Source organism: Mustela nivalis, assembly GCF_964662115.1.
Source record: "Mustela nivalis genome assembly, chromosome: 11".
NCBI lineage: Eukaryota > Metazoa > Chordata > Mammalia > Carnivora > Mustelidae > Mustela > Mustela nivalis.
Window position 1 is genome coordinate 10,726,486 of NC_139030.1, and position 18,050 is coordinate 10,744,535.

At 40.6% G+C, this 18,050-nt stretch overlaps 2 long non-coding RNA genes across 2 annotated transcripts in view; both read right to left on the bottom strand.

The window, feature by feature from the left end:
• The window catches only part of LOC309843886, a 35,596-nt gene that overhangs the window by 8,380 nt on the left and 9,166 nt on the right, over positions 1-18,050 (bottom strand). The gene's annotated exons all lie outside the window — the stretch shown is intronic.
• On the bottom strand, positions 15,799-17,462 carry LOC309843888. The gene is made up of 2 exons (XR_014300399.1): positions 16,647-17,462; positions 15,799-16,463 (listed from the first exon to the last, which is right to left on the bottom strand). It is a non-coding gene; the product is annotated as an uncharacterized lncRNA (long non-coding RNA).

Consider the following 18,050-nt stretch of genomic DNA (forward strand, 5'->3'; position numbering starts at 1 on the left):
TAAAGTGCTATTTATTAGTCCCTTTTTAAAAATTTATTTATTTTCAAGATTTTTTATTTATTTATTTGAGAAAGTGAGTGAGAGGGAGCACAAGTGGGGAACAGCAGGGAGAAGCAGAGGGAAAGGGAGAAAACAGACACCCGGCTTAGCAGTGAGCAGGGAACTAGATATGGGGCTTGATCTTGTGCTTCCTGGATCATGACCTGAGCTGAAGGCAGATGCTGAACTGACTGAGTGACCCAGGCACCCCTATTGTTCCATCCGCAACCCACCCCCCTGCCTTTTAATTGGTGAGTTCTGTGTACTTTTTATTTAAAGTTCTACGTCTACTGGGACACCTGGGTGGCTCAGGTGGTTAAGTATCTGCCTTTGGCTCAGGTCATGATCCCAGGTACCTGGGATCCAGCCCCACATCGGGCTCCCTGCTCAGTGTGAAGTCTGCTTCTCCATCTGTCTGCTGCTCCCCCTGCTTGTGCTCACTCTCTCTCTGACATATAAATAAAATCTTAAAAAAAAAAAATGAAGTTCTACTGCTGATTAGCATTCACATTTCTGAAAACTATATTCACCTCTAAAATTTACCTTCTCTATAGCTCTACTCGCTCCCCAAAGAACTCATGTAATGTTTTTCAAACACTGTATTTCAACCCACTTACGGGTTGTAAAAGTAGTAAAAGTAAAAGTAGTGATTGAGATAGGGAAACTGGGGTGCCTGGCTGGCTCTGTTGGTGGAATTTGTAACTCTCAATTTCAGAGCCATGCGTTTGAGCCCCACATTGGGTATAGAGATTACTTAAAAATAAAATCTTAAAAAAAAAAAAAGAGGGAATCTGAAGAGACCCCATGAAGAGCTGCCTTTTTTCTCCCTTTCCTACTTCTAAATTAAAAAAAAAAAGATTTTATTTATTTACTTGAGAGAGAGAGAGAGAGAGAACATGAGAGGAGAGAGGGTCAGAGGGAGAAGCAGACTCTCTGCTAAGCAGGGAGCCTGATGAGGGGCTCTATCCCGGGACTGCAGAACCATGACCTGAGCTGAGGGAAGACGCTTAACTGACTGAGCCACTCAGGTGCCCCCTCTATTTCTATTCTTGCTAGGACTCCTACCCTACATAGACACCTTACAGTATGTCCTCCTTGTAAAGGTCAAGAAATCAATGCTTTTTTTCTTAATGTAGGCTCCATGCTGGGCATGGAGCCCAACACGGGTCTTGAACTCAAGATCCTCAGATCAAGACCTGAGCTGAGGTCAAGAGTCAGACACTTAGTCGACTGAGCCACCCAGGCACCCCAGGGTTAACAATTTCTTTGGAGTCTTCTGGTCCAATAGATAATATCTAAGGAATGACTAGGTCGGGTTGTCCTGAACATTTTCCAGGACCACTGACTCACTGAGACCCCTGGCTCCAGGGCCAGTGACACAGAGGACACCTAAATACATCTTTGTTCCTGGTTGCCTGAGAAGACACATCCATCACATGAATAGGACCACAATCCTCAATAAAAACCCCAGGAGCTAGGCAAAGACAAGACTCACTTCTTTCCTTCCCGAGTCTCCTGGACACTCTGTCTATATTTACATGCTCTCTCTATATCTTCAATAAAGTCTATTCTCCCTTCTTTCTGGCTTGAGCTTGATTTCTATCCTGCTAGACAGTCTGAGTCATGATCACTTTTAAAGGAAAAAAAAACACTATAATAGAAAAATATCAGAGAGCATTAACCACAGTAAGAAACCTTAAAAAAAAAAAAAACTATGCCTTTGATTACATGTGTGGTGTGTGTGTGCGTGCACTTGATCAGGATATAAAGTGCATTTGTTCACTGAGTCCCAGTCAAAATAAGTTTGAAATCTACTGATGTAATTTAAAAAAAAAATTAAATAATTTTTATTTAAAAATTTTTCTTTTATTATTTATTTATTTTTAAATTTTATTTAAATCTACTGATGTAATTTAAAAAATTTTTTATTTATTTGTCAAAGAGAAAGAGTGAGTGCAAGCAGGGGGAACGACAGCCAAGGGGAGAAGGTGGTTCCCTGATGAGCAAGGAGCCCAACGAGGGACTCGATCTCAGAATCCAAGCATTATGACCTGAGCAGAAGGCAGATGCTTAACCAACTGAGCCACCCAGATGTCCCAAAATCACTCATTTATTTTTTATTTTAAGAGATTTTATTTATTTGACAGAGAGAGATAGTGAGAGCAGGAACACAGGTAAGTGGAGCAGGAGAGGGAGAAGCAGGCTTCTTGCTGAGCAGGGAGTCTGATGTGGGACTCGATCGCAGGAGCCTGAGATCATGACCTGAGACAAAGCCAGATGGCCTAACGACTGAGCCACCCAGGCCCCCCACAAAATCTACTCATTTAAATGTACTTGTGTTACTCATAAGGTGAGAAAAGATAAAGTGAGGCCTAGTCTGTTCAATGAAACTCATGAACATGGAATTATTTTTTCTTCTCTTAAAACTAATTTTCACTTAAAAAAAGAAAAAAGAGAGAGAGCTGAACTTTGAGAGAAATTTAGAGCAGTGATTCCCAGACTTCTGTATGCATCAGAATAATCTGGAGAGCTTTTTAAAATCACAGATTCCTGGGCCCCACCCAGATATTTTGATTAGGAGTTCAGGCTGGAGGCTCATGAATCTGCATTTCCAGCAAGCTCCCTGGTGATGCTGCTGGTGGCATGAGGGCCGTATTTAGTAGCACTGATCTAGAACAGTGATTCTCAGACTTGAGCATGCATCAAAATCACCTGGAGGGTTTGATAAAACAGTGCCTGGCCTATCTCCAGTTTCTGCTTTAGTAGGTCTGGAGTGGAGGCTCGGAGTTTGCAATATTAAAGGCTATAAAATGAAAACAAAACAAAACAAAACAAAAAAACCCCCTTTCTCTTCATCCTCAACCCTCAGCAAACTTCCCTGTGGAAAACACAAGTTTCTCATGTATGGCTTTATAAATAGCCTTATCGTTTTTACAGATGGGATCACAGTATTGAAATTATTCTAAACATTGCTTTTTTTTTTTTTAAAAGGTTTATTTACTTGAGAGATAGAGGGAGCATGAACAAGGGAGAGGGAGAGGGAGAGGGAGAAGCAGATACCCCACTGAGCAGGGAGCCTGACATTGGGCTCGATCCAAGGCCCTGGGGATCACGACCTGAGCCAAAGGCAGACGCCCAACTGACTGAGTTACCCAGATGCCCCCTAAACATTGCTTTTTTTTTTTTTTAAGTGTAGTGAGGAGATCTTCTGATAGAAGCACATGTAACCAACTTTGATCTTTCATAGCTGTATAGTATTCCACTAGAATACTATGTACAGTATGGACACAGAATAATTAACCCATCTCTATACTGTAGACATTCCGGTTCCATTCTTTTATTTTTACCTTTTTAAAGATTTTATTTATTTACTTATTTGACAGAGAGAGATCACAAGTAGGCAGAGAGGCAGGCAGAGAGAGAGAGAAGGAAGCAGGCTCCCCGCTGAGCAGAGAGCTGGATTCGGGGCTTGATCCCAGGATCCTGGGATCATGACCTGAGCCGAAGGCAGAGGCTGTAACACACTGAACCACCCAGGCACTCCTCCCTTCTTTTTTTTAACTATAAGAAACAAAGCTTATTAAAAACTGATGAGCAAAATCTCAATACAAAAATGAGTAAACAGCACAGACAAGGAAAGACAGCCCTAAATGTAGAAAAAGATTTATTATTATTATTTATTGTTATATTTATTATTATATAGTAATTATTATTTATTACATTTATTAATACAATATAAATGAAAACTACAATAAGATGCCAATATCACTTTTCACTTATCAGATGGACAAAAATACAAATGTCTGACTTTGTTATTAAGACTGTGAAGAAATAGGCACTCTTATATTGTTAAAGTAAAGGGTACAAAACACTGCAAAAATTTGGAGTCAATCTGGCTGACAACATTTCATATGCCTTTACTTCTTGATTTAGCAATACCATTTCCAGGCACTTACCCTGAAGGCTTAACCTCACAAATAGATAGCAACCTATGCACAGAATTATTCATATGGCACAACTGAATAGCAAAAGATCAGTTCAAATTCCATTAGGGGACAGATTGAGTAAAATGTGGTACATCCAACCTGCTGCAATAATTTGTTAATTTTGTTGATACTTCTATGTTGGTCATATTGTATTTCACAAAATGATAGCTTGTCTCTTTATTTCCAATCCTTATATTGCTTATTTCTTTTCTTCTTATACCATTGTCCAGCATCTCTAGTATTTTATTTTACTATTACTAAAGATTTATTTGAGCGAGCAAGAGAGAGAATGCAGGGGGAAGGGGCAAAGGGAGACAGAGAATCTTAACAAGACTCCCTGCTGAGTGCCGAGCCTAATATGGGGCTTGATCCCATGACTCCAAGATCATGACCTGAGCCAAAATCATTTTTATTTCCTTTTAAAATATATATAAAAAGATTTATGTATTTGACAGAGAGAGAGGGAACACAAGCAGGGGGAGTGGAAGAGGGAGAAGCAAGCTTCCCACTGAGCAGGGAGCTTGGTGTGGGTCTCGATCCTAGGACTCTGAGCATGACCTGAGCTGAAGGCAGAACTTGATTGAGCCACCCAAGTGCCCCTGGTTTTGTTTTTTGTTTTTAAATTATAGACATTTTAGTGTGTGTGGTATCTATCTATCTATCTATTTTTAAAATTAATTTGGCAGAAAGAGAGAGAGAGCCCAAGTAGGAGGAGTGGCACGCAGAGAGAGAGGAAGAGCTTTGGAAGGGAGCCTGATGTGGGGCTCCACCCCAGGGTCTTGGGGTCATGAACTGAGCCAAGGGCAGACACTTAACGGACTGAGCCACCCAAGGTGCCCCTCTCAATGTGGTTTTGATTTCCATTTCCCCAGTAACTACTGATATTAAGTATCTTTTCCTGGGCTCACTGGCTATCTGCATATTTTTTTGGAGAAATGTCTCTTCAGATCTTTTGCTCATTTTTAAATTAGGTTACTTGTTTTTTTTTATTATTGAGTCCTAAGAGTTCTTTAATTATTCTGGAGACTAGACATTTATCAGATGTAGGATTTACAAATATTTTCTTCCATTTCTTAGGTTATTTTTTCCTTTTTTAAAAAGATTTATTTATTTGAGAGAGAGAAAGAGTATGAGAGGAGGGTCAGAGGGAGAAGCAGACTCTCTGCTGAGCAGGGAGCCTGATGTGGGACTCAATCCTGAGACTCTAGGACTATGACCTAAGCAGAAGGCAGTTGCTTAACCAACTGAGCCACCCAGTTGCTCTTTTCCCCTTTCTTACTAGTGTCCTATGAAGCACGAAAGTTTTAACATTTTAATTAAATTCAATTTATCCTTTTTTTTTTCCCTTTTGTTGCCTGTTTTTGGTGTCATATCTAAGAAACCAATGCCTAATCTAAGGATAAGGACATTTAAGGTTTCTTTTGTCTTTTTTTTTTTTTTAAGATTTTATTTATTTGACAGAGAGAGATAGTGAGAGAGGGAACACAAGCAGGAGGAATGGGAGAGGGAGAAGCAGGCTTCCTGCCAAGTTGATAGCCTAATGTGGGGCTCAATCCCAGGACTCTGGGATCATGACCTGAGCTGAGGGCAGAACTTAAGGACTGAGCCACCCAGGCACCCCATCTTATGTTTTCTTTTTTTAAAGACTTTATTTATTTATTTGACAGAGAGAGAGAGAGAGAGAGAGAGAGATCACAAGTAGGCAGAGAAGCAGGCAAAGAGGGAGAGAGGAGGAAGCAGGCTCCCTGCTGAGCAGAGAGCCCGATGTGGGGCTCGATCCCAGAACCCTGAGATCATGACCTGAGCTGAAGGCAGAGGCTTAACCCACTGAGCCACCCAGGCGCCCCCCATCTTATGTTTTCTTTGTAGAGTTTTTACAGTTGAGATCTTACATGTAGGTCTTTGATCTATTTAGAGTCCATTTTTTTTTCCTTACGAGCAGTTTTAGATTCACATCATTTTTTATATACAGAGTGGAGAAAGGGTCCTACTTCATTCTTTTATACATAGCTGTCCAATTGTTCCACTACCATTTGTTTAAAAGACTAATTATTCCTTCCTCATTGAATTATTGTGGCTCCTTGTTGAAAATCAATTGACTGTAGATGCAGGGGTTTATTTCTTGATTCTTTTTTTAAAAAAATTTATTTATTTTATTAATTTGAGAAATCACAAGTAGACGGAGAGGCAGGCAAAGAGAGAGAGGAGGAAGCAGGCTCCTCGCTGAGCAGAGACCGAGGTGGGGCTCGATCTCAGGAACCTGGGAACATGACCTAAGCTGAAGGCAGAGGCTTTAACCCACTGGGCCACCCAGGTGCCCCTATTTCTTGATTCTTAATTGTATTCCACTGGTCTATCCTTAGCCAGTACCACACTTTTTTTTGTTTTTTTTGTTTTTTAAGATTTTATTTGTTTGACAGAGAGAGAGAAACAGCAAGAGAGGGAATACAAGCAGGGGAATGGGAGAGGGACAAGCAGGCTTCCGGACGAGCAGGGAGCTCAATGCGGGGCTTGATTCCAGGACCCTGGGATCATGACCCAAGCTGAGGGTAGACACTTAACAACTGAGCCACCGAGGTGCCCCAGTACCACACTATTTTGATGATTGTAGCTTTGTAGTGAGTTTCAAAAATCAGTCAGTCCTTCAACTTTGTTCTTTTTTTCCAAGATTGATTTGGCTTCTCTTGGTCCTGTTTTGACTTCTCTTGGTCCTTTGCACTCCCAGAGGAATTGTAGGATCACTGTGTTTGTTTCTACAAAGGTGGCAGTTGAGGTTTTGATAGGGACTGCACTGAATCTGTAGATCATTTTGGAGAGTTTTTTTTTTTTAATTTTATTTTTTCAGTGTTCCAAGATTCATTGTTTATGCATACACCCAGTGCTCCATGCAATACATGCCCTCCATAATACCCACCAGCAGGCTCACCCAACCCCCCACCCCTCTCCCCTCTGAAACCCTCAGTTTGTTTCTGAGTCTACAGTCCCTCATGGTTTGTCTCCCCCTCCAGCTTCCCCCAATTCACTTTTCCTTTCCTTGGAGAGCTTTCTCCCCAAGTAGGGGGAGGGGGAGGGAGAGAGAATCCTTCAAGCAGACTCCCCCCAGAGTGTGGAGCCCAAAACAGGGCTTGATCACTGGCCCCGAGATCATAACCTGAGCTGAAACCAAGAGCCATCTCTTACTCAACTGACTAAGCCACCCAGGTGCCCCGAAGAGTATGTTAATATTAAAACTTCTGGTCCACTTATTTAGGTTTTCCTTAATTTCTTTCAACAATGTTCGGTATTAGTCCTCTATTTCTTTTTTTTTTTTTTTAAAGATTTTATTTATTTATTTGACAGGCAGAGATTACAAGTAGGCTGAGAGGCAGGCAGAGAAAGAGAAGGAGGAAGCAGGCTCCCTGCCAAGCAGAGAGCCCGACGCGGGGCTCGATCCCAGGACCCTGGGATCATGACCTGAGCCGAAGGCAGAGGCTTTAACCCACTGAGCCACCCAGGTGCCCCAGTCTTCTATTTCTTTTGTTAAATTTATTCCTAAATATTTTACTTTTTTTTCCCCAATATTTTATTGTGGCCCTGGGTGGCTCAGTGGGTTAAGCCTCTGCCTTTGGCTCAGGTCATGATCTCAGGGTTCTGGGATCAAGCCCTGCACTGGGCTCTCTGCTCCCCGTACTGCCCCCCCATCCCCACCTGCCTCTCTGCCTACTTGTGATCTCTCTGTCAAATAAATAAATAAAATCTTTAAAAAAGTACATGTATTTTATTTCTCTGAGAGAGAGAGAGAGAGAGAAAGAGCGAGCGCGAGAAGTAGCCTGCCTGCTCCGTAGGGAGCCCGATGTGGGACTCGATCATAGGACCCTGAGATCATGACCTGAGCCAAAGGCAGATGCTTAAACCACTGAACCACCCATGTGCCCCGTTAAGTATTTTATTCTTGATGCTATTAGAAGTTGAATTGTTTTAACTTCATTTTCAGTATGTCTTTTTACTGCACTGGGAGCAACTGGAATTCTCTGTGGTAGCTGTTGTTTTACTTCGTAACACTGTGCCCACAGTGCTTTCTGTGGGCAGGTGTCCAAAGTCTGGACCTCTCATGGGACACATGTGTGAACTCTTTTGAGTGTCACCCTTGTGTAGGAGCCATGCTAATCTTCTGTTTTGTTCCAAGTTTAGTATCTGTGTTGCCAAAGCAAGCACCGTGTGAGCTCTCAGGAGGCCCCCACAGATCTGCACAGACCACAGTTCCCCTTGGTACGGGATATCAATCTCCAGTTCCAGGATTCCAGCTTTGCCACTGACTGCCCACTGGCACATTTGCTAGCCTCCTTCTGGATTTTCTTTCTTGCAGTATGCATCCTCTTTTTCGGGGGGAGGGGTTGTTCAAGAGAGATAGCTCAAATATAGCTAGCTCCCACTGTGTTTACTTGACAGGCAGGGGCTTACTTTCCAGACTTTTTAAAAAAGATTTTCTTTATTTGTTAGAGCGAGAGACCACAAGCAGGGTGAGTGGCAGGCAGAGGGAAAAGCAGGTTCCCTGCTGAGCAAGGAGCCTCATGTGGAACTCCAACCCAGGAGTCTGGGATCAGGACCCAAGACGAAGGCAGATGCTTAACTGACTGAGCCAGCCAGGCATTCCTCCTTTCCAGATACTGTAACTTACTATCAAGATATAGTGATTAAGGGGCGCCTGGGTGGCTCAGTGGGTTAAGCCTCTGCCTTCGGCTCAGGTCATGATCTCAAGTCCTGGGATCGAGCCCCGCATCGGGCTCTCTGCTCAGTGGGGAGCCTGCTTCCTCCTCTCTCTCTGCCTGCCTCTCTGCCTACCTGTGATCTCTGTCTGTCAAATAAATAAAATCTTTAAAAAAAAAAAAAAAAGATATAGTGATTAAGATGTGCATTAAGGCACAGGGATGAAAAAAATAACCTGACAGAACCAAAAGAGAATCTAAAATATATGTCAAAAGTGCCATTACTCACCTTTGGGAAAAGGATGGCATTTTCTTTTCTTTCTTTTTTTTTTTTTTAAGATTTTATTTACTTATTTGACAGAGATCACAAGTAAGCAGAGAAGCAGACAGAGAGAGAGAGAGGAAGAGGAGGAAGCAGGCTCCCTGCTCAGCAGAGAGCCTGATATGGGACTCAATCCCAGGACCCTGGGATCATGACCTGAAGGCAGAGGCTTTAACCCACTGAGCCACCCAGGCACCCCAGGATGGCATTTTCAATAACAGGTTTTAAAACAACTGGTTGTCAGTTTGGAAAAAATTCACTACCTACCTCACACCACAACCAAAAAGTAAATTCTCTATGTATAGAAGCCCTAAAGGTTGTAAAAAAACTATACCTAAAATAACCTAGACGGGGATGCCTGGGTGGCTCAGTTGGTTAAGCAGCTGCCTTCGGCTCAGGTCATGATCCCAGGGTCCTGGGATCGAGTCCCACATCGGGCTCCTTGCTCGGCAGGGAGCCTGCTTCTCCCTCTGCCTCTGCCTGCCTCTCTGTCTGCCTGTGCTCGCTCGCTCTCTCTCCCTCTGTCTCTGACAAATAAATAAATAAAATTAAAAAAAAACCACAAAAACCCAAAACCTAGATGAACTACAAGAGAATATCCTTATTACCTTGGAGTGGGGACATATTTTCTTTTTTAGGAAGAAATAATAAGCATTCATCAATGAAAAAACGATTGATAAACCTGATCATAAAAAGACATCATAACATGGGTTGCCTGGGTGGCTCCGTCAGTTAAGCATCTCCCTTCAGCTCAGGTCATGATCCCAGGGTCCTGGGATAGAGCCCTGCATCAGGCTCCTTGCTCAATGGGGGAGTCTGCTTTTCCCTCTGTCTGCTGCTCCCCCTTACTGTGTTCTTTCTCTCTCTCTGACAAATAAATAAGATCTTAAAAAAAAAAAAAAAAAGACACCGTAACAAAAAGGTAAAAAATCAAATTCCAGATGGGGAGAAGATATTGGTTGCATATAGCTATGAAAGATTTATATCCTGACTATAGAAGAATTTCCTAAAAATCAATAATAAAAAAATAAAGCATTTATCTGAAATGTGACCCAGGGAGAAAAGGAGATCCAAATTGCCAGTGAAAACATGGAAAGACACCCAGTCCCATGAGGAATCAGGAAAACAAATTAAGACCATAAGGAAATATCACTTTAGACTCTTAAAAATTAGTAAAAAATTAAAACTCTGAAAATATATAGTGCTAGTACTAGACACTCTCATATTCTATTAGTTATTTCTGAGATCTTTTTGTCAAGCTGAAGATATGCATGTGCCAAGACCTCATAAATGTCACTAAGAAACTTACACATACAAGCATCAATAGTTTTATAAAAATGTTTATACAGTGGGGCACCTGGGTGGTTCAGTTGGTTAATCGTCTGCCTTTGGCTTGGGTCATGATCCAAGGGTCCTGGGATTGAGCCCTGCATCGAGCTCCCTGCCCAGAGGGGAGCCTACTTCTCCCTCTCCATCTGCTTGTTTTGCCATTGTGCTCTCTCTCTATCTCTGTCAAATAAATAAATAAAATCTTTTTTATTTTTTTTATTTTTATTTTTTTAAAAAAGATTTTATTTATTTATTTGACAGAGATCACAAGTAGACAGAGGCAGGCAGAGAGAGAGGAGGAAGCAGGCTCCCGGCTGAGCAGAGAGCCCGATGCAGGGCTCAATCCCATGACCTGAGCCGAAGGCAGAGGCTTTAATCTACTGAGCCACTCAGGCGCCCCAATAAATAAAATCTTTAAAAAATGTTTATATAGATCAAAAAAATCCCAGCAAACAAATCAAAACCCTGGAAACTCACTAGATGTCCATTAATAGGAAATTAGATAAATGTCAAAACATTTATATAGTGGAATACCACAGAGTATTTAAAAATAAGTTAACACTCCAGCTATCTTCTTTCCATAGGATGTATCCCAAAAGCATAGTATTGAGATAGAAAGGGGAGGGTGTGAGTTGTAGAAAGATATATACAGTATGATAGCACTTACACTACTAAATATCACTTACGTATACATTTATGTATAGGAAAAACAAAACAGGTATGAAACTGTAAGTCCAAATTCAGAAGGGAGAGGTGGAAATGGGGTCAGGTGGGGCAACACAAGAAATTCATCACAGTTTCTATTCTTTTTTTTTTTTCTTTTTAAGATTTTATTTTTTCATTTGGCAGAGAGAGAGAGAGTGAGAGAGCGAGAGAGGGCACAAGCATGGGGAGCAGCAGGCAGAGGGAGAAGCAGGCTTCATGCTGAGCAAGGAGCCAGATGTGGGGCTGGACTCTAGAACTCTGACTGAGATCATGACCTTAGCTGAAGGCAGAGATGGTTAACTGACTGAACCACCCTGGTGTCCCTGTATTCTTTTTTGTATGCCTGATACTTTGTTAAATGCAAACAAAAAAAATACAAAATAACTCATACTATTGTGAGATAGCTCTCAAAAGTTTCTGTTAACTCTTTCCTTCCATTCTAATTTCATCATACTGCTTCTAAAATATGTTGTTTGCTCTCAGGCTGGTGACACAATCAGTTTTTAACTTTAAACTCATGACTAAGACTCTCCTTCGTCTTGGGGAAGCCAAAGATTTACTTCCAGTTAGCAAGTCTGAACAGAAATGTCTTTCCACTTTATAATCAGTGTTTTCAAAATATTCCAACCTGTTTGCCTAATTTTCAGAGAAGGGGGAGTTCAGGAGCTGGATATAGGATACCTTCTGTTAGAGAGTTCAAATTTCCTTGCCAGCTGGCTTTCAGACTACTAAAATGGGGCAGGATTATCCAGGTCTAGTTCTGAATTTGTCACTAACCAGGAGTGCCAGACTTTACGTGAATCTCTTCACTACCGTGGACTTCAGTTTTCTCACAAACAAGTGTGATGGAAGAAATGATCTCTAAGGTACTTTCTTGATCCAACTTTCCAAGATCCTAAGGCAGATTTTGAGGCTTTGTCAAGACATCCCTTGCTGTAATTCTTCTCCTCGACCATTTCCACCAAGCAGGAGGGATAAATCCTGGTGATCTCAAATCCCTGGACAACTTTTAGGAAAGCTATATTTTTCATATGTTCAAGTTGAAAATACAAAGTCAAATTTCCCACTTGCCACTAGGCAAATGTCCTGGCTTCTCATGTAGGTATAGATTAGCATTGTCTTTGTAATCTATACCAGCAGTTGTCTGGTAAATCCCTTGAAGTGGTTGGTAGTCTCTTTGTCATAAAATTTTCTGAATTTCCCCTTGGTTGGCACTAAGAGGAATCTAATTTATTTTCTGAGGTAAGGTACAAATACTTTTTTTTTTTTTTCAAATACTTTTTGTTTAAAGTAAGATACTGTGTTACCAATGAACAAAAAGTCCTGACTGATAAGAAAGGTATGATTTTACCTTCTGAATTCATATAAATGTAAAATATATAGTTCTGTGGGAGTAAGAACTGTCAACTTCTAGTCAAACCTGTTAGCTTCAAGAGTCGGCAAATACCTGTTACAATCAGGAATTACAGGTTGAAAGCAACTACAGTCAGTTTAATTCACGTGGTATTTGAACTCAAAAGAAGACTGGTAAGTGGAATTTAAATATTACACAGTTAATAGCAGGGAGGGTGCCTGATCCCAGATGACTCAGAATGCCAGTGCAGTGCGGTAGGTGACGCTGGGAAACGCAGCGTAGCCAAATGCACGAGAGAGAGACATTCATAGGGGAGTTACACAGATAACTCATGCACGAGCAAAGGCAAATTTTGGGAATTAAGAAAATCCAAATACGTTTGGGCATCTTAGTTTAGTGACTGTAAACAACTAATATTGTGGATGCTATGATTGGTTTAGAAATTAGCTGAAGCAATAAAGAAAATTGGCAAATAGGGAATGAATATAAGGAGATGATCAGAAAGGAGAAATAGGACTTAAGCTATTGTAAACAGCAGAAGGCAAGAGAATTTCACCCAGGAACAGGAAACTCTAAATAAATAACACCAGCTAGGAAATATGGCAAACACAAATCTTATAAATAATTTAAAAATTTGCTGATTTCTTAATGCACCATTTAAATTTTAAACTGCAAGCTGGCAGAGTGACAGACTCCACCTTTATTTCAAGTCCTACATGATATAATCAATGTGGCAAAAACAAAAATAGAAGAAACACAATTGTGCAATTCTGGAGGAGCACAGATTCCCATGCATGACAGTCAGGCATACTCTGCAATTTACAACGCATAGCTGGAATTATTTTATCCTTAATACAAGTGAACAAATACAGGCAGGGATTTGTTATTTTGTTAAAGCAGACATAGTGGGGCAGTTTCATTTACATATTCTGGCCCAGCTAATGAGCTCTGTTCTCACTCTGCTGCATGACTGTGAAGTATGCGTGTGTATGTGATGGCCCACATGTCAGAATATGCCCATTTTGGGAAATATTATCTATGAAACTCTAAATGACCTTGCTAAGATGGAAAGATTTAGAGTTGCTTGAAATTATTAGAAAAAAAAAAAAACAAAAAAAAAAAAACAAAAAAAACCCAAACACTATCCAAATGGGAACTAGTCTAAATCATCATTCTGGTTCTGAGACTGAATGTCATAAGGGTGAGTTTCAATGTTTTGTTTGGTTTAGCTCAAGAGCATTCCCTTCATTCCTCCTCAGCTTTCCTTGACCTACCCACACCTGCTAAGTAACCCCTTTCGTGTTTTGTGTTCCACCACTGTTGTAACTATATAGCAATTTGTTTTCCTTACTAAACTGACTTCCTTGAGTGTAAAAACTGTATCTTTCTAGCTATGTCTACCCAGGGGCAGGTCAAGTTCTGGCAAAGGAGAGGCTATTAGATAATGTAAAAATAGAGAAGTACTTCACTTGGTTTCAAAGGTCTCTGCATTTGGATGGGTTGATCAGGCCATTGGTGAGTCCATCTGTGAATTGGCATGGACCAGTTGCTTCAGACTCCTCACTGATGGGCGCTGACATCCCCGAACAGTTAGGTTACTGACAAATATGTCAGGTTATTTCCTTTTCGGCTTTTACCCTTTGTTCTTATTAAGGGTAAGGAATGGTCTTCAATAAGCCTCAACAGATCTGGATTACAACATATTGGGCAACATGTAATGTTTAAAGGGCTATTTAATCATTTGTTCTGCATCAGAGCTATTCACAGAACCCCAGATTTGTCATGCTTCTGATGGTAAAACAGTCACTTTCGTACAGCCTTTGTTACAAGAAATGCATTTTTTCTAATGTCAATTTCACCAGTTGTGACAATATTGCAAACTGGAACTATCCTTTTCATTAAAGATGAAGTGACCTTGCTGCTTGTGACTAGGTTAAGTGACTTGTCTAGGTCACACAGTGAGTGGATGGCTATAAGGGCACATTCTCCAGTAACTGTCACTAAGATGTTTAAAGATGGGCACATGGGCGGCATAAAACCTTGCCAGGTGAGGAAACCCTTGAGAGGTAAGTCAGACACTTGTCCTGTTTCTTTCAGTGGGTGATACTTACTAGGTAAGTCAAGTACCGAGAGAGGGAGTGGTTATGAACACAATTTAGCAAACTAGTTTCTGATCTTCTGTTTTCATCACATAAAAAAGACACACCCTGACTCTGCCCAAATATTTCTGTAACATACCACTTCTCTAACAAAGTTTCCCTAGTACAAATTCAGATTCCATATGGGCTATGAAGGATGATAACAATATGCATTGCTGCTATTCTTCATGAATTTTAATTTCTGTAGTCATAAGATATTTTTTCACTGAGATTACTGAACATTAAGTAAAGCCATCTAATTAAATTTAACTCCCTAATACTAAAGCATTTAGACTAACTTAGAGTGGGAGATATTGCCTAATGAAACCATAGGAAGAAAAAGAAATCTTCTTACCTAGAGTTTGGTGATTTGGTCATTAGGACAGGTTATCAAAAATACGTTATTAAATGTTTTAAGAATGACTCTTAAAAAATTACAAAAACATTATGTTGATAAAATAGAATGAATATAGACATAAGTTTTAAAAATGACCAACAATTTTATCACCCACAGATACTCACTTGCTAATATTTTGATGTATTTACTTCGAGAAAGTTTTCTTTTTTTTTCTTTTTTTTTTTTTTAAGATTTTATTTATTTATTTGACAGAGAGAGATCACAAGTAGGCAGAGAGGCAGGCAGAGAAAGAGGAAGGGAAGCAGGCTCCCTGCCGAGCCCGATGCGGGGCTCGATCCCAGGAACCTGAGATAATGACCTGAGCCGAAGGCAGCGGCTTAACACACTGAGCCACCCAGGCACCCCTCGAGAAAGTTTTCTATGCCAAAGATGCATCTCATACATGAACTGATAACCTAGGGCAGGTACACGTCAATCAGTTGCTGAGTAGAATATGATCAGAAAACAGGTAAAAACAGGGGCTGAAAATATTAATAAAAATATCATCCTCAAAAACATGGGGAAAAATCACCAAAAGACATAGAATCATAAAGCCAATAGGCCTTTAGAGAACACTAATATAATGTTTTATTTTGTGAATAAAGAGAGAGAATGTGACCAGCTGAGAATAGGTACAGCCAGAACTAGAATCCAGGAACCAAGACTTCTGCCATAATCTCCCTGCTTTTACAATGATTTTAACTGACTTTGTTACATACACGATTGGATTTAATAATTGACAAACTCTGGTTTTGAAATGAACCCAAGTAGTCTGAGATGGGAAGAATAAATACAATGTTAATGGATCCTTTTTATTTATTATTATTATTTTTTCAATACTTATTTGATAGAGTGAGAGAGAGCTAGGAGGTGCGGGGGTGGGGGGAGGCAGGTGAGAGTGAGAGCGAGAGCGAGAGCGAGAGAGTATCTCTAGCAGACTCCCCACTTGAGCATGTTGCCTGACACAGGGCTTGATCCCACAACCCTGATACCATGAGCTGAGCTGAAATCAAGAGCTGGACGCTTAACCGAATGTGCCACCGAGGTGCCCTTGATGGATCCTTTTAATGCACCCATATTATATCTGCTAGAGATTAAGTTCACTACTTCAGTGTTTAGAGTTTATTAGAGTATATTAGAATAGCAAGAGTAGCTATACTACTCTAATAGTAGAGTATATTAGAATAGCAAGAGGATATTAGAATAGAGTATATTAGAATAGCAAGAAACCTTAGAGGTCCTTTATGCCCCCATTCTGTAGATAAGAACATTGAGGCCCAAAGAGGAAGATAACTTGGTAAAGATGTTTAGCTAGGGTCCCACATGCTCTGGATTGATGGGTACTCCCACTTACTCTGCTTTATTTACTTTGCCTTCAATTAAACTATTCCACTATAACAACAAACGTAGGCAATGGTCACTAATTATTGCTAACTTCACAAACAGAAAATTAGAAGTTATGTGTCTCCTGATGGATGTATTAAGTAGTTCTGCTAAAAAACCCAAACCTGGGGCGCCTGGGTGGCTCAGTGGGTTAAGCCACTGCCTTCGGCTGGGATCGAGTCCCGCATCGGGCTCTCTGCTCAGCGGGGAGCCTGCTTCCTCCTCTCTCTCTCTGCCTGCCTCTCTGCCTACTTGTGATCTCTGTCAAATAAATAAATAAATTCTTTAAAAAAAAAAAAAACCCAAACCTGAATCAGAATACACCATATAGTATTATCAGGCATGTAGGGGGTAGAAGAATATATTAGAGACTCCCAGGAATACAATCAGAAACATCTAGAATGTGGGAAATATAGAGAATAAATAATTAGATATCTGCAATTAATAAATATCAAGGAAAAATGAGATGAGGGGAATCTAAAGAGACCTAAGAGACAAATAACTAACTAAAATGCAATGAATTGGCATTTGGATCCTGATTTGCATAAACTGTAATAAAAAAGTCAAATGACAGGGGCACCTGGGTGGTTCAGTGGGTTAAAGCCTCTGCCTTCGACTCAGGTCATGATCCCAGGATCCTAGGATAGAGCCCGGCATCGAGCTCTCTGATCAGCAGGAAGCCTGCTCCCTCCACCCCCTGCTTGCATCTCTGCCTACTTGTGATCTCTGTCTGTCAAATAAATAAATAAAATCTTAAAAAAAAAAAGTCAAATGACAGGTACATTAATACCAAGCTTACAGAAATAAAAAGGATCAAAAAAGAACAGTATGAACAATTGAATGCCCACAAAGTAGATAACAGATGAAATGGATACATTTCTAGAAAGCACTAAGTACTGAAACTGATTCAAGAAAAAACAGGAAATCTGGACAGATCTATAACAAGATATTGGCAATAGAAGAACAAAAAAAGCAAAATAAAACAAAACTACTCACGAAGAGGGACGCCTGGGTGGCTCAGTTGGTTAAGCAGCTGCCTTCGGCTCAGGTCATGATCCCAGCGTCCTGGGATCGAGTCCCACATCTGGCTCCTTGCTTGGCAGGGAGCCTGCTTCTCCCTCTGCCTCTGCTACCACTCTGCCTGCCTGTGCTCTCTCTTTCTCTCTCTGACAAATAAATAAATAAAATCTTTAAAAACAAAAAAACACAAAAAACAAAAACTACTCACGAAGAAAAGCCAGGGCCTTGATGGCTTCACTGGTGAATTTTTTTTTTTTTAAGTTTTATTTATTCATTTATTTGTCAGAGAGGGAGAGAGAGAAAGAGAGAGAGAGAGAGAGAGAGAGAGAGCACAGGCAGGGACAGTTGTAGACAGAGCTGGCAGAGGGAGAAGCAGAATCCCTGCCAAGCAAGGAGCCCTATGCGGGAGATGATCCCAGGACCCTGGGATCATGACCTGAGCCGAAGGCAGTCAGCCATTTGAGCTACTTAGGCATCCCTCACTGGTTAATTATATAAAACATTTAAAAAAACAATAAATGTCAATACTTCATAAACTCTTCCAAAAAACCACATAAAAAAACAAGAACAAAAGCAGAAGAGGAGGGCATTTTCCGAACTCATTCTGTGTGGCCCTATTACTTTGATACCAAAAACAAAGCTATCACTAGAAAATTAGAGACTAATATCCCTTATGAATGTAGATGTAAAAG